We start from the raw sequence: 14,366 nt of genomic DNA on the forward strand, positions 1-14,366 counted from the left end.
TCTGAATCCTGATGTAGTGTCTCCACCTGAAACATCTCCACAGAGTTGGATCTGCTCAGTTCCTCCAGCATTTTGCGCATGTTTCCACCATCTTCAGAATCTTTTATGCTTATAATGTGTTTTATATGTCTGTATTTTGCGTTGCAAATTGCAGCGCTGTAGGACATGCTCCGCAAGCTAAGTAATGCAATGAGTGTCTTTCGTACCGCAGCAGAAGTGTCACCTGTAGCCAAGCATCCCGTAAAAGCAGCACTTACCAACCAACCGTGCTAGGAAGGTCAGAGGTGTATCGGAACAGCACCCCCTGCAATTTCGCCTTCAGATGGGACACCACGCCGGCCTTCATCCACGGCAACCTGGAGGAGCCTCCGAAACGGACCGGTGAGTGACCCCTCTGCCCTGGAGTTGCCTCCTGCCCTGCGGGTCGAGGTACACGAGAGATGAGAGCCCCGACAGTAGGTGGCGCCCGGGAGGCGCGCGCTTGCGGCGCGGACGCTGGTGGCGGGCGGGCGCGCGCACTGGCTCGCGGCGGCGGCGGCGGCGGCGACTGGGAGCCCCAGCGCGAGCTCCGGGAGGTGAGAACGGCACCGGCACCGGCACCGGCACCGGCCGCCAGCTACCGGCCCGAGGGAAGGGCACGGATCGGCCGCTGAGGTGAGCAGGCGAGGAGGGGAGGGTGGGAACCGGTTGCTGGTCTCGGCTCAGAACCCGCGGCCGCTTTGCAAGAGGGGTTTTCAAGTAGTGGGATTGGGATCCCAGCACCACCCAACATCTCCTTCCATCTGACCACCCCCGCTCCAACTCTCCCAACCCCTCCGCCTCTCATTCCCCACAAGCTTACCTCTCTCCCCATTCAACCAACTTTCCCAGCCTCCATCCCCGATACCTCTCCTCTCCAGTGCCGCCTCCTCCCCCGATCGCCCCTCGCCTCTCCAGTGCCTCCTTTTCTCTCGATCTCTCTCCGTTCCCTCGATCTCCTCCCTCCGTCTCTCTCCGTTCCCTCCTCCATCTCCTCGTTCTCTCCCCTCCCTCTTCTCTCTCCACGATCCCCACCTCCTCCCTATTTCTTCTTTTCCGATACTCTCCCTCACCCTCTCCCCATATTCCTCTCCTCATCCATCTCCCACCCTTCTCTATCAGTCCTTCATTCCAAATATCCCCCTTTTTAATCTATCTCCCTCCTCATCTCCATGATCCTCCTTTCCCAGATACCCCTCCTGCTCAGTCCTATTCCATCTGATTCCCGTTCCCTTTCCTCAGTTCCTCTTACCCATTCCTACTTGCCGATCTTGGTGTTCCTCCCTCAGCCACCTCCTGCCTCCTTTCCACCTCCCAACCCTGTCTGGCTCCATCGTTCCCCATTCCTTCCACCCTTGCATCTCACCTCCCAATTAGACCAGATTCCCCTATCCTCTCACCTTTGGGATTCTGGCCAGTAAACTAGCCATGAAATTTTCTGAATCTTTTGGTTGCACTGAGCTGTATCAGATTAGCTTGATTATCCTTTTTATGCAATCCTTGCCATTTAAAAAAATCCTGTCCTTGCTATTGTGCATCGCAATGTAGGAAAATATGGTTGATGTTATCGTTCTTCCTCGAATATTGTATTATTGTGTATTGGGAATGTGGGGGGTGTATTTACAAGTAATGCAGTTGCCTTAATCTGGATTAAATAAATAATAATAGCTCAATTTTTTAAAGAAATCTTATTTTTGGCATCCTTTTCATTGAGGTTTGTCTTTGCTAAATAGATATTTAATATCTCCCTGTATTAAATCCTATTTTAAGAACATAAATTACATAGGAATTGGGTTTTACACTTGCTTTAATTTCTGTTAGGTTTTCTTCTATTGCTTGACAGTTGTCAGTGAGTTACTATAATCAGCTAATACAAGGTACTCTGAAGTGCAGAAAACTGTTTTCAGAATAACATTAAATTAGCCTGAACTTTATTACTGGCTGGATTTTCTCAATGTAATTGCAGATGGTTGAAAATAGCTTGAATCCAGGGAGGTTGTTTATCACCTCTGGATATAATGTGTTGCTTTCATTTTCTTTCTGTAAATGCTGATTAAAAGAGATGATGCTTCATGTATTACCTTGCATTGCGTCTTTGTAAGAGGGGATCTAAAATTGGAATAGAAATCAGTGTTTTGGAAAGATCTGACTGGTGAGGAGACTTGAGTGTTAGTAATTTAACTGCAGGAATTTGTTTTCAATCTGAAACTTCATAATCCCCAGTCTTCTGAGAATCAGTTCTATGCTGGAAGGAAAACAAAGGCTTGAATTTATTTTTCATACCTCTCAACCACAGGATGCCTGCAACATACCCTGTAGCCTTTGGAAATAATTATGAAGTGTCGTCAGTGCTGTGATGTAGCAAATACTGCACTCAATTTGTATAGCACAGGTTCTCACAAATGTGATTTAGTTTAGTAATTTTGAATGGAAGACCAGAGTTGGACAGGGTACTGGGATTAATTCTCCTGTTCCTCTTTGAAATTGAGCATGAGATCTTTTGTATCCATGAGAAATTTAATTTGCCATCAGCATCTATGGCAGTGCAGCACTTCTCTAGAACTGCTCTGGAGTGCCAGGCTAAATTATTGTGCTTGAACATGGCACAGGGCTTGAATCCACAATGTACTGATCACTGAGTCTGAAGCTGTGCTAGGAAAATAGTGCACATTATCCACTCAGTTTGGATAATTAGGGATGGGCAGCAAATTAGGGTCTTGCCAGCCATGGCTACCTCACACGAACAAATAAAAAAATACCATTAACTAGTTCAGGAAATGTAAATTTCCTCTAGTTTTATTTCAGTGTTTTTATGTATTAATTTTCTTGGGTTTATTTTGGAAGTTATCGAAAGGATCTCTTACAGAATTATGGTCTCTGGTGGAATTCCAAATTGTTTCATGTTTCAAACTACTTCCAATGGGGCATTTTGTATGTGCAAAAGATATTCTTCAAATCTTTTTTGTCACTTTACTGCATTCAAACACTGAGTTTTGAAGTAATGTCCACAGCTGTTATGAATTCTACCAATTGGTTGGAAGATATTGTTTGTTTGGATTAATAATTATTGAGATTAGTAATGTGTGATGTAATTTAAAACTAAACACAAATCATGTTCTGAGTGGTTTGTAGCTTAAAAATAATTACTTAAACCACCTGCTTCGTGTTGCCATTTTGTTGTTCCTTTTTACATGAATTTAATCAGAATGTATTTGGGAAGCTGCTCTTAAGAAGAGTCACGGGAAACTCCTTTTACATTTCTTAACCACTTGGCAAAAGCAGCTGGTAGGGGAAAGATTGCCAAGTAAACTACACAGTGCTTCATTGGTTTTTATCATTTTAAAGATGTGATTCTTCATTCCAAAGCCTTTAATTTGCTCATTAGTTTCCCATTTATTTCTCTTTTTTTGTGTTATATTAATATTTAGTCATATTTTGGTGATTCCTCTCTGATTGTGGTTACTGAAATTTTAAGAGTAAAGTTCTTCAGGGACGTAATTTTGTTGTCTATACACTATTGTAATGATAAGTTACTGAGAAGAAACTCAATTTTGTTGCCTTTTTATCAATCACATTTTTGCTTTAGCTTCAGAAAAGATTCTAGTTAAGATAGAATTACATAGTTTCAAGAAAGTTGACAATATTTTAGTGATATTTTTAAATTCTAATCTTACTTGAAGAGGATTAAGTTTCTATGGTTCTGTTGTCAGTTGTGAAGTTAGGAATTTAGAATGTCTTTGTGTAAATTCACTTCTTTGACTCCAAAAACTGCTATTAGAGGTGCATGCATTATTTCAATTACAGTCTTAATGTAATGTTTAAATAAGCTATGCTGCAAGACATTTCTGTGGTTACTCCAAATGAATCATGTATCACAGTGAGCACTTGGATCAGACAAGATAGAAACATTAAATCTTGTATACAACCATTAAATCTAGCAGCATAGTTATTAAAACTACTAGTATAGATCTTAGAACAAGAGTTATCCAATTAATTACACTTCTTTTTTTTACCATAGCCTTTTGGTTTTCTTCCCTTCGGGTATTTATCCAGCCTCTCTTGAATGTTATTGTTGAATCTGTTTCTATGATATTTTCAGGCAATGTGTAACATGTCATGTGATTTATTAATTGTTTCTGCTACCTGCTTTATTCTTTAATCTGCCTATTCCATGCAACAATATGAATTAATTTATTCTTGAAAAGAGATGTTCTTGTTTATTCCCCTTGTCAGTTTTTGCTACACTTGTCATGATTATATCACTTTTGCACTGTTGCTATAGTACCCATTTAATGGTTCTTGAAGGTGCAAATAACAACAGTTTTCCAGTTCCGGGATACTGATTCTATTTGTGTGACAGTCACAGATTTCATCACTATTCTTTATTAGCAATGGAGCATGGTTTCGCTGATGTGATGTGGAGATTGGTAGTGGGGAGTGAACATTAGTGGAAAGGAAGGAACTGGAGAATGTTCTCAGCTGATCTGAAGGCGAAGAGTGCATTATCCTGAAGCTGGAGATATAAACATGTTGAGTGGTCAATCTCAATTTTGGATCGTTAGCCACTGGATGTGACGACTCTTGCAATAGCTTTGCTACTTACCCTATCTAATCCAAATGTTTCTTGATATTTTTAAGGTTTTAACTTTAATAATACTGCATTCTGATACTCTAAGTGCCTTTTGATTCCTTGTATAATTTGCCTAGGCTTTGATTGATATAACTACCTCTGCTTTCATTACCTTCCCTGTTATATGATTAAGAGATTCCATAAGACATTGCCCTGCTACAACAAATTGTAGCTCATCAAATTCACTAATGAAGATTTAGCTATATGCAAGTTGACAGTAATTAATACTTAACACAAGTCTTTTTGAGTCCAAGTACACAACATTTATTTTGGGAGTTTAGTTCATATCTATTGCTCTATCGAGTAGAAGCTTCATTCGACCGTAAGACATAGGAGCAGAATTAGGCCATTCAGCCCATTGAGTCTGCTCCACCATTCCATCTTGGCTGATCCCGGATCCCAATCTACCCCATACAACTGCTTTCTCTCCATTATCCTTTGCCCCGATTGATCAGGAAACTATCAACTTCTGCCTTAAATGTACCCACGAACTTGGCCTCCACCGCAGTCTGTGGCAGAACATTCCATAGATATTCTATTTCAGGATGTATTTTTAAGAGCCAACAGTGGAGTTGGAGTTGAAAGTGTGATTAGCTACACATATTCCCTTGTCTGAAGATGGTGTTGTTTGTTAAAGGCATCCATTAGTCTTGCGAGATCATGGATCTGCGCCTGGAAAATCTTCACTCTCCAGGGTGCAGGCCTGGGCAAGGTTGTATGGAAGACCGGCAGTTGCCCATGCTGCAAGTCTCCCCTCTCCATGACACCGATGTTGTCCAAGGGAAGGGCAAGGGCCGATACAGCTTGGCACCAGTGTCGTCCAGAGTACTGTGTGATTGAGTGTCTTGTTCAAGGACACAACATGCTGCCTCAGCTGGAGCTCGAACTCATGACCTTCAGATAGCTAGTCGAATGCCTTAACCCAGGGGTCCCCAACCTTTTTTGCACCGCAGACCAGTTTAATATTGACAATATTCTTGCGGACCAGCCGATGGGGGGCGGGGGGGAGGTTAGTGTTCAAGTAAGGTTGCCAACTGTCTCACACCCAAATAAGGGACAAAAGTAGCAGTCAAATACGGGACACTTGTGCTTACCCTGAGAAAGACTATCATGACCATGAAACCTTGTGCGGGCACCTGTGTGCGCATGCGTGATGTGCACATACATGACGTGCGCATGTGTGTACTTGCGGATTTTTTTCTACAAATCGGTTTTGGCTTAATCTTCCCAATTCTGTTAAGTGAAACTACACTGTACATACATTATTTCTACTTTGTACAGGCTGTGTATTTATCATATCATTCCTGCTTTTACTATATGTTAGTGTTATTTTAGGTTTTATGTGTTATTTTGGTATGATTTGATAGGTTATTTGAAGTTCAACAGTGTGTGACAGGGAATGAGGAAAGGTGCAGCTGACTCATATCGTTTCATATCGCCAAATCATATCGTTTCCTCGTGGCCCAGTAGCACATGCTTTGCGGCCCGGTGGTTGGGGACCACTGCCTTAACCGCTTGGCCACATGTGTTGTTTGTTACTCTGCACGTAAACATGAAGCCAGGACTACCTATTGTTACCTTGATAGCAAAATCTGTGCCAATGTGCCAAAATCTTTTGTTTTTTTAGTTTACAAAGGTGTATGTCTTGGAAGTTGACATGCAGTCAATTACAATTGTGCATAAACTTGTAAGTTGCTGATTCTAACAGATTGCTCTGGTTTTCACCAACCATGATAAAAGTTGGATCTTTGTCATTTGACACAAATCTAAACTTCAAGTTGGACAGATTTGCCTTAGTTTCAAAGACCAAATTGGGCGTGGGGTGGCTGGTTAAAAGATCTACCCTAAGCATATGAATGGGCCCCAGCTGCAGCTGTTTTTTTGTTGTTGGCCATATGGAACAATCCCTGATCCAAACGTCTTCCGGCACCTGTCTCCAATTCTGCGCCATCAATTACATTGGGGTGCTTTCTGTGTTTGGGCAGAGCTATCAATTTTGTTATTTTTGTTACTAACTTTCACTCTGCCCTCAAATTCAGAATCAGGTTTAATATCACTGAGCTATGTCATGAAATCTCTTTTGTAGCAGTATATGGCAATACGAAAAGTAAAGTAGTGTTCATAGTTCAAAACTCTGTTGGCAGAGATGAAGGAGTGGTTGAGTGTGCGTCTTCAGGCTCTGGACTGACCACCTGATGGTAACAAAGAGAAGGCATGTCCTGGATGAAGAAGGTCTTTAATGATGGATGCCATCTCTTGAAGCATTGATTGTTGAAGATGCCCTTGATGGTGGGGCAGCTTATGCCCATGATGGAGTTGGCTGAGTTTACATCCCTTTGTAGCGTTTTCTGATCCTGTGCATTGGTACCAGATGGTGATCCCGCCAGACAAAATGTGCTCCATAGTACATCTGTAGAAATTTGTAGGTGTCCTTGGTGACACACAAATTCTCCACAAACTCCGAATGAAGTATAGCCGATGTTGTGCCTTCTTTGTAATTGTATCAATGTGTTGGTCCCAGGATAGATCTTTAGAGACGTTGGCACCTTGATGAGGACTGGTATGTGTTCTCCTGACTGTCTCTTTCTGAAGTCCACAACCAGTTCCTTGGTCTACCTGACATTGAGTGTAAGGTGGTTGTTGTGACACCATTCAACCAGCTGATCTATATCACTCCCGTACGCGGCCTGCTCATCATCTGAAATTCTGCCAACAACAGTTGTATTATTGGTGAATTCATAGATGCATTTGAGCTGTGCCTAGCCACACATTTAGGAGTGTAGAGAGAGTAGAGCAGTGGCTACGCATGTACTCTTGAGGTGTAACTGTGTTGATTATCAGTGTGGAGGAGATATTATTTCTGATCTATATTGATTGTGGTCTCCTGATGAGGTCCAGTTGCAGAGGGAGATACGGAGGCCGGGGTTTTGCTGTTTGTTTAGTTCCCTGTCAGGTACACCATTGGGGCCTGGTGCATTGTCAGGGTTTTCCCTCTTGAAGTGGATACCACAGGGTTGCTAGATACTGAAGGGATTTGCACAGTTACAGTTTTATGCTCTTTCAAAGTGTGCATAATTGGGGGATGAGACTTCACAGCCTTTTATGCTGTCAGGTTTCACCTTGTAGGAACCATTTCCTACATGTTCCTAATGGACCATTTCTGACAGTTTTTTTCCCTTCTCGGATCTTTGTATCTCCAACTCAGGAGAAAATATATTCATGAATATTAACTATAAACCCACTGATTTCCACAACTATCCTGACTATATATTTTCCCACACTTTTTCTCCTGTAGGGATACCATCCCTCTCTATTTCTCCCATCTCCCTGGCCTTCTCCTCAGCATAGTGAGGCCACATGCAAACTTGAAAATGAGACCTTGAATTCCACTTGGATAGTCTACAGTGTAACGCTATGAATTTTCTTTCCTCAGTTTCAGGTAACCCATGCACCCAGTGTTTCTTTCCCATTCCCACTGGTTCCTCCAGGTTTTTTTTAGCTTTGTTCATTTTTTCCTTCACCCCCCCACTCATATCTATTTTCCATCTGGTCCTACGATCTTTGATTTGTCTGTTTTCACCTTTCACCCACCAACCTCTGTCCCTTAAACTCACATCCATTCTTATTGGTTCCTTTCTATTGCTTCCAGCCTCTGTCTCCTAAACCTTTTCCCCTCTCATACCTGGCTCCACCTGCCCATTGTCCTCCACTTCATCTGATTCCACCTATTGTATACCAGTCACTGTCTCACCCTTCTCTGTCATCTCTTTATATTTACTGTATTCCCTCTGCATTCTGTCCTGAAACATTGACCATCCCTTTGCTTCCACAGCTGTTGTTTAACCTCTATTTGATGTTTTTTTCGCAATAAGATCTGCCTGATTGCTTCTCCATTTTTATATCACATATGCCATCTGCTTTAGGTACTTGTTAGAAACTAGTGCTTTTTCAAAAATAGATCATTTGCTATTTAGAAATGTGAAATGGTGTGGGTGGGTGGGGAAATGATGCAAGGAATTTGGAATGTTACTGATGGTGAGAACCACATTCTTTCCCCTTACTATCAGCTAGTATTGCCGTTAACTCTGATGTCGTGAGCATGGTACATTAGAAAGCTCATAGTACGTTGTTCTAATGCATCTTCAGCCTAATTTGTAGAACAGGCTAACCAACTATAAAGACACAAGACTTGTTTGAATTAGGTTCATATTCACCTTTTATTGGTTCCAAGGACAGATGCTAGAGATTGTGCCTGAAAAATAATTTAACTATCTAAGATTGGAAATGTCTGACACGGTCTGTACCATTGGCAATTCACTGAATGTGGCTTCTGTTGAACATTTAACAGGTTTTTTGTCTAGCAGTGTTGGAATAAGCTTATTATGGAGAAAATATTGCATTAACAATTCATACATCCTTTATTGTGGTCTGGTTTGTTTCTTTAAAAGTGGACTGATTTAATCTTGGTGCATAGCTTGCTTTCAAAATAACATTTCATAATTTTTTCAGCAATGTATTCACTATTGAAAATTAAAATGACTTTGGCTGTTTTAATTGAATTGTATTATATTTGTGCTAAAATTCCTTTGGCATTTTCTACATAGTGAAATCTGGGATTTGTTTTGTTCAACCAATGAGCGATTAAAGCAATACATTTAAATCATACCATCGTAGTTACTTAGTGACAAGTTGGCATATTAGTACTGTGAATAGTGCAGGTGGCATATCGCAGGCGCAGTATTTGTATCTGCTGTGTGAAATTCCAGATTGTAGCTTTATTTATGTTGGAAGTTTTTTTTGCACCAATATGAAATCATTGAATATTAAGCTCTGTCCTTGATGAAGTATGAAAAAGCCGTTTCTAATTTGATGTTTCTACTTGGTTTTCAAATTTGTTAAAATGGAAAAAGCTACCTCTTCCCCATGGATTCTTAGATTTGAGGAAATAGTGCAGAGCAAAAACAAGATTGAAACAGTACTTGAAATATATTTGAGAGGGAAGGCTGTTTCGGTAATATTGGATTGAATTGAATGATCTTTATTGTCATTATACATAGGTACAATGAAACTGTTTGGCTAGTGAAGCGGAAAAAGTAAAATAGAAATAGTTGGTGACGCAGGCTGTGGATGTCATTACTAATCATGGTATAAGATGTACTGTTAAGCTAATTTAAATGTTGTAACTAATGGGTAAATTTAAATATTTTAATATTTAATGATTTGATTGCTAATCTGAATTGTGTATCAGTGAAAGTGTGTTTTGTGTAGGATTGAAGATAAAAGTGAGAGTTCAGCAAGAGATTCTGAGCAATGGCAGAAATGGAATGTTGAATTGAAGGTGAAGGATAGAAATGCTCAAGCTGATCAAAAGATAAGGTGGGAGAGGAATTTGTCCAAAATCAGTATGGCCATTTAGGGCTGTAAAACATTGTTAAAAATATATACCCTCAAAGAATAAATCACTGCCTATAGCCAATAGCGTCATCAGAGCTGTGTTGGATTCACTCATGATAGGATTGCTGAGTTTATGTGGGATTTCTGGAAAGCTAGATATTGACCACTTGACTATTTGTGTAAGAATGTGGACGGCTTGGTCCCCTGAACATTCCATCACTCAGTGCCATTGTGCCTGATATGAGGCCTCCGTTGGTCAGTGTCCTAGCTGTCTAGATACAACAGGAGAGCAAGCTGTTGCCCATGTAGCAGGCTCCTGCTCTCTACGCAAAGAATGAACCCAAAGGAAAGACAGAGACCGATACAGTTTGGCACCAGTAGCGTCGCAGGAGTTGTCACTCAGTGTTCAACTCCATGTAGGACAACCTTACGGACTCCAGCTCTAGATTTTTCCCTTGGAGTATACTCCTGAAGCCTTCCCAATGAGGGGATATAGCAGCAAGGCAGCAGAGGTTTGAGATCAGATCAGGACTCCTAGATGAGCTGCCAACCATGGCTGACAAGCCCTATCTGCCCATAGTGACTGGTTTTAAGGCAACAATACACCTGCTTTGCCCCTTCTGTCAGTAGAAACGGTTCCACTGGGCTTAGTAGATAATCCTCATGTGAAGGCCAGGAGCTAGATTTGGTTGTCAGAGGCTATTTGAGGCGCACACCATTGGGAGCATTTAATGGGTAGTGGGAGCTTGTCCCAATTATCACCTCCGCGCACACCCTCCCGCCCCCTCCCCGCTATAACAACCTTAAGTGCCTGATATACATGTAAATGAATACTGCTTTGTGGCTAGGGTGGTAATGGTAACAACCTTCAGTGTCTGATAAATATGTAAATGAATACTACTTTTTGGTTAGGATGGCAATGGTTGTCTGTTTCTTGACTTGTCTCTATTTCTTGTGTTGTATCAGAGTTCAGCTATGTAACTGAACTCCTGTTTCCTTTTAACAGAGAAGAGATTGGTATAATGGTAATGTGCCTTTGTGTGTAGATTGTAACTCCATGTTCTGGTGATCCCATTGTGACTGATACTAGTGAATTGGCAAAAATAGTAAATGTAATAATGTGAAGTATAAATAGAACAAAGTAAAAGTAAATACTGTAGAAATGGAAATTTTAAACAGAACAATGACAGAAATAATCTAGCTTGCCAGGAGTGTCTGTGGAGAGTGAGACAGTTGACCTTTCAAGATTAATGATCTTTTATCAGTATAGGTTTTGATGATGAACTGTTGACCTGAGCAGTTAGCCCACAGAGATTTTGGTTTGCTGCTGTCCTACCTGGTGTGCTACTTCCAGTATTTCACAGAAAGCAATGTGGGAAAATAATGGAATAACTCTTGAATTTGAACAGAATGGTTCCTTGTCCTTTCTGCCATCATTGTTGATATTAAAATAGTTTTGAGCCTTAGTTTGAAATAGGAGCTTCATAGGAAAGTGCACTTGATTATTTTTTGTCACATTTAATTAGAAAATTGTTGATTTCTCTGTGGACGAATCACAATGGCAATTTATCTTGCTCCACAAAAGCTATTATTGCTATGTGCTTTGTTTTTTATCTGCTGTTTGATTGCCTTTGTTAACTTTCAAAGTAAAACTTTTACCCCAGTATTATGCAGATATTGCTTGGGAAACATTTTGGTGACAATGCAGTGAAATTGTTTATTCTGAAACTTATGTGACTTCTGTTTATTCTATAATTGTTATTCCTAATACGTAGGATGATTTAAAGGCCAGGAAAATTATTGATGCCAGTCAAAACAGGTTATTTGAATAGAGTATAATTCACAATCAAAAGTATTTATTATAAAAATATATATTTTTCCAAATACTTCTTTGCAACTTTATTATACATTTCACAGGGATTGATCCAAATTAATAATCAAGCAGGTGCAGTGTTTGTTCGATCATGTTTAATTACTTGTTGAATACATGCAATTTTTTTTGTCAGACATGATCACATCTGGTTAGGTGAAGTGAAGAAGCATCTGGGAGTGTTGTGGTTGTATATAATATTGTTTTATTGGAAGGTTTTCCTATCCCTGAGAGAAGAACTTAAATGCTCGAGTCTGTCCATTTGATTGAGATAAACCAAATGGACAGTAAACCTGAAGGATGAATTATGGAATGTATGCAAGATGTTTTCCAGATCAACACGTTGAGAAATCAACCAGGAAAAGTCGGTTCTAGATAGCAATATGCAGTGAGGAAGATTTAATCATCTTGTTGCAAAGGGAGCCTTTAGTGTGACCATAACATGTTTGAATTTTACATTGTTTGAAAGTAATCTGGTTTTCTTAAATTTCAATTGAAACAAACGAAAGAAATTGATTGGGAAGATACACTGTGACCACGTTATTAGGTATACCTTGTTAATGCAAATATTTACACAGCCAATTATATGGCAGCAACTCAGTGCATGGTCAAGAGGTCTAATTGTTGTTCAGATCAAACATCAGAAATGGGAAGAATTGTCATCTTAGTGAATTTGACCATGAGGTTATTGGTGCTGCCAGACAGTGTGGTTTTAGTAACACTGAAACTGCTGATCTTCTGGGATTTTCACGTACAAGTCTCTTCAAGTTTAGAGAGAATGCAGTGTGTGCCAGTCCTTGGGGGGGTGGGAAGCACCTTGTTAATGAGTGAGGTCAGAGGAGAATGGCCAAACTGGTCCAAAGCTGACAGGAAGGTGACTGTAACTCAAATAACTATTCAAATAACAATGGCGTGCAGAAGAGCATCTCTGAACATGCAACACTTCAAACTTTGAAGTGAATAGGCTACAGCAGCAGAAGACCACATTGGGTTATACTCCGTACCTAATAAAGAGGTCATTGAGTGTATGTTGATGGATATGACTGTGGTCAGGCGATACCAGGCATTTAAGCCTAAAATCAGTAAGAGGGAAAATGCTGAAATATAGATTTAAATATAGAATAATAGAAAACTTTCAAGAGGACAATAGCATTGACTAGAGTTGTCATGGATTTGTGTGGGGGAGATCGTGTTTGTCTGATAGATTGGAGTCTTTGTGGTTGTGACTCTTAGAATAGATGAAGGGGGCTATGGTAATTCAGTGCATCCAGAATCTCAACCTGACACTGGAGGTTGGTCAACAAGGTTTCAGTACATAGAATTGGGATAACAACATTGGCAACATGGATTGAGAAATGGTTTACAGAGGGAAAAAAAAATTGAGATTAATGGATCTTTTCAGGTTGGCAGGCCGTTGTGAGTGGGGTTCTACCTAAATTTATGCAGACTGTTTATTCTGCAACTAGGATCAGTGCTGGGGTATCAACTACTCACACACTTATCAATGATTTAAGTTCTGGGGCGTCCACATCTTAGAGATTCTATCGTGGGCCCAACATATTGATGCAATCATGAAGAAGGTATGGCAGTGGCTATACTTCATCAGGAATTTGAATAGATTTGTTATGCCACCAAAAATTCTAGCAAATTTCTACAGATATACTGTGGAGAGCATTCTGGTTGCATCACTGCCTGATAAGGAGGCTCCAATGCGTAAGATTGAAAAAGGCTACAGAGGGTTGTAGACTCAGCCAGATCAATCGCAGGCACTAGCCCCTCTCCCCCCATCATTTAGGATATCTTAAAAAAGCAGTACTTCAATAAGGTGGCATCTATCGTTAAGTGCCCTCACCATCTGGGACATGCCATCTTCACATTGCTACCATCAGGGAGGAGGTACAGGATCCTGAAAAAGTACACTTAACATTTTAGGAATAGCTTCTCCCTCCACTATCAGATTTTTGAACTCATGAACACTATCTCACTATTCCTCTTTTGCACTATTTATTTAAGCTTCATTGTCCCGCGTTGTATTGCTGCCATACGATGGCGAGTTTTACAGTATGTTTCAGTGATGATAAACCTGATTCTGATTTGGTCTGAGGAATCAGCTGTCATGTTTCCAGGTTTGCTGATGATACAAAATCAGGTGGAATTGTGAGTTGTTAGGAAGGTGTGGAGAGTCTTAAGAGAGGTATGGACAAATTTGGAGTGTACATAAATATTGCAGATGCATAGAATATGAAAGAATGTAAGTCATCTATTGATGAGCAAAACAGAAAAGTGTAGTTTTAAATGTGCAGAGCTATATTGAAAGGGACAACTGCATACAGTTCTGGTCACCGTATTATAGAAAAGATGTGACAGCACATGAGAGGGTACAGAGCAGATTCATCAGTATGTTGCCTTGCATTAAACAGTTCAGTTGTGTGGAGACTGGAGAAACTAGATTTT

General features: G+C 40.5%; 1 protein-coding gene across 3 annotated transcripts in view; it reads left to right on the forward strand.

Annotated features, from left to right (window-relative positions):
• The first annotated feature begins 279 nt into the window (after positions 1 to 279).
• The window catches only part of eps8a (EGFR pathway substrate 8a, signaling adaptor), a 226,022-nt gene continuing 211,935 nt past the window's right edge, over positions 280 to 14,366 (forward strand). For 2 of the 3 annotated variants that reach the window (XM_063072450.1, XM_063072452.1), the window contains exon 1: positions 478 to 654. The gene's annotated coding sequence lies outside the window, so the exon portion shown is untranslated. Of the gene's footprint in view, positions 382 to 477; positions 655 to 14,366 lie in introns of those variants that run through there. The other variant, XM_063072453.1, reaches the window with a different exon arrangement.

This window comes from Mobula hypostoma, chromosome 20, assembly GCF_963921235.1.
Source record: "Mobula hypostoma chromosome 20, sMobHyp1.1, whole genome shotgun sequence".
In the NCBI taxonomy this organism is placed as follows: Eukaryota; Metazoa; Chordata; class Chondrichthyes; order Myliobatiformes; family Myliobatidae; genus Mobula; species Mobula hypostoma.